This window comes from Odontesthes bonariensis, chromosome 22 (assembly GCF_027942865.1).
Source record: "Odontesthes bonariensis isolate fOdoBon6 chromosome 22, fOdoBon6.hap1, whole genome shotgun sequence".
Taxonomy (NCBI): domain Eukaryota; kingdom Metazoa; phylum Chordata; class Actinopteri; order Atheriniformes; family Atherinopsidae; genus Odontesthes; species Odontesthes bonariensis.
This window is the reverse complement of record NC_134527.1, coordinates 20,931,816-20,934,810: the sequence shown is the minus strand read 5'-3', so window position 1 is coordinate 20,934,810 and position 2,995 is coordinate 20,931,816.

The following is a 2,995-nucleotide window of genomic DNA, read 5'->3' as shown; positions in this document are numbered from 1 at the left end:
TTAAAGAAAAATATTTCATTTGAAGTTGAGCAACTGCTGCCAGAATTGAAATATTGTTTACTTCTCATATTACTCATCAACTGATCTATTAAAAAAAGCCCCAGTAGTCCATAAAAACTAAGATTTTATGGTGATTCAATTAAAAGAAAGCATTATGCCGCACCCTGCTGTATATCACAGACTCTAATTCAGTGTATCTGCTGGTTGGGTTACAGACGTCTGCTGCCATCTTGTGTTCACCGAACTGTTACAACTCAGCAGCTCGCGTTCCTTCTCTCCTCTTAGTTTCTAACTTTCACATCCAGGACTCATCTGGCATCTCACTCCCTCCCCCTGGGATGTAAGTGGAGGAAACAGGCAGCAGGTTTTTATTAAAATAAGACTTAATTTAAATACGAGTGGATATATTGTTTGATTTCTGCCAGATGAGCATAAAAGTGCTCGTTGGAACTTAATTATTAGGATTTTAATTAAATTCACAGCATAAGAGAATGTCACGTGTCCCTTTTATACATCATGGGCTGGAGCCTGCAGCGGTCAATGGGCGAGAGGCAGGGTACACCCTGGACAGGCTGCCAGTCCATCACAAGGCCACACAGAGACAAACAACCACACTCAGCTGGGAGTTGAACCTGGAACCTTCTCGCTGTGAGGTGACGGTGCTGACCACCACACCACCGTGCAGCCCAAAAGCATATATATGTGGTTATTAGATGGCATTCAGCGAATTTTATGTTGATGAGTTTAAGCTTTATGATCTATTCTTTTCTGATTCAGAACAGAAAGGCAACAAAAAGAATAAACATAAGAAAAATGCACATTTATCAAACAATATGATATACAAATAAGGGAATTACATGTCAAATTAAGTCTTTTTCTTGTTGTGTATTGGTCAAAAAAAACAACGAATTGAAAAAGTAAAACAGGGTAAAAAAAAAGATGAATGATAAAATTATGTTTTAGAATGAAAATATAACATGAAGTTTTGTGAGCACAGAAGCCACAGTAAGGAACAGAAACGTATATTGCTGGACAATAACTGAAGAAAACATGTTCTTACATGTAAATAAATTCAAACAAATGTGTGAGAAGGTAAAATTATGAAGTGATGACATTTTAATTCTAGACAACCTGCAACTGGAACTTGGCTAATTTAGGAGGGCATACAACCTGTTTACCCACGAGAAACAGAACATTTGATCTCATCTAAAAGAATGACTTTGTTATTGCTCCGACAGGGTGGAGGGAGGCCTTGCTGGTATGAAAGTATCAGTGTGTTTCAGTAAATACCTGAGGTGGTAGCAGCTAAGTAATTAACTTAAATAATAAAATACTTTAAAGTAGCTCAAGATCAAATAAATCCATTTAGTTAGTTGGACTCACGACTCTGGGAGGGTGTTTATTCAGCTACAACAACAATATTCCAACTTTCTTATGCGACTGTTAACAGATCAGCTTTGAAGGACATAGTCTTGAATTATACTGAGGAAAAGTTTGCTCTGTGGTAAGATGCATTATCACCCTTAAAAATGAGCTCAGCATCACCAAACCTCCTTCTGAAGAGTCCAAACTTGAGTGTCCACCTGTGTATTTACTGTAGAGGTAATAACTGCCGGCTCCCCAGCTCCTTTATAGAATAGAATAGAATAGAACTACTTTATTCATCCCAGCTGGGAAATTACTTCGCAGTTGCAACGTACAGACAGTAAAAATAAAAATAAAAATAAGAATAAGAATAAAATAAAAATATGTGTACAGCAAAAGTGCAACAATGCAGTTGTGCGAATTGAGATACCATAATGATAATTTGTGCAGAACAATGGTTAACTATTGTTATACAAAGTGATGGCATGTGGCAGGAAAGATTTCCTGTATCTGTCCCTTCGACAGCGGAGCTGAAGCAGTCTGTGTGAGAAGGTGCTCCGCTGTCTGTCCACTGTGTGGTTTACCCGACATCAACACCAATGATGGTGGAAATGTGCCTGTCTTTTTTAGGCAGTCTGCTAGGATCTGTGGGGCTTTTTCTCTGTTGATTTGATTTTCTCCCTCTTCTCCCTTTCTCTTTCTTCTCTTTTGGTTTTAATGATGGCTTGTTTATTTTTCTGGATGCAAATCCCATTTCCTTCAGCTGGTTTCAGACAGTTTGGTCACAGACTCTGACTAATGTTTCTGCACATTTGCTTTTAAATTGAATTTCTTGTGCATTTTCTATTTTGAGATGAGATTAGATAAACGCTGAAATTAAATTTGGCTTGGACAACAGTGCTACAAAAAGCTGCAGTCACAATTAGTCTCACAAAGTTACAATGAACAGGACAAGTAAAACAGCACAGAATATCCATCCATATCCATCCATATCCATCGTCCGCTTATCCGAGGTCAGGTAGCGGGGGCAACAGGTTCAGGAGAGGAACCCAGACATCCCTCTCCTCAGCGACTCTCTCCAGCCACTCCTGGGGGATCCTGAGGCGTTCCCAGGCCAGAAGGGATGTATAATCCCTCCAGCGAGTTCTGGGTCTGCCCCGGGGCCTCCTCCCAGTTGAACGTGCCTGGAAAACCTCCAAAGGGAGGCGACCAGGAGGCATCCTAAAGCATTAAAGATTATATTATATTCTTTTGGAGTGACTGTTGTTATACCAAATTTAGAAATAAATTCTTCATAAAGTAATAATTGACCATCAGTTTTCACAAGTTGTGATACTAAAATAATACCATTATTGAACCAGTTTTTTTATTTATTGTTTTCGTTATGTTTCACAAAGGTAGTGTGTTTAGCTGTTCAGCCTTTAAATGACATGTTTTTTTCTCATATCTGCCATTTATTTTGATTTCTACAGAATAAAAACAGCCGATGTTCAACAGTGAACATCCTCCAGGTGTTTTTCAAGTGGTTGTACAGCAGTGATGGATGTTAATAAAGAGGGAAGACGAGGCAGAAGATGCTTCTCGTCTTAATCTATGAGGAGAAAATTCCGCGCATGCGTAGCAGCTCCTC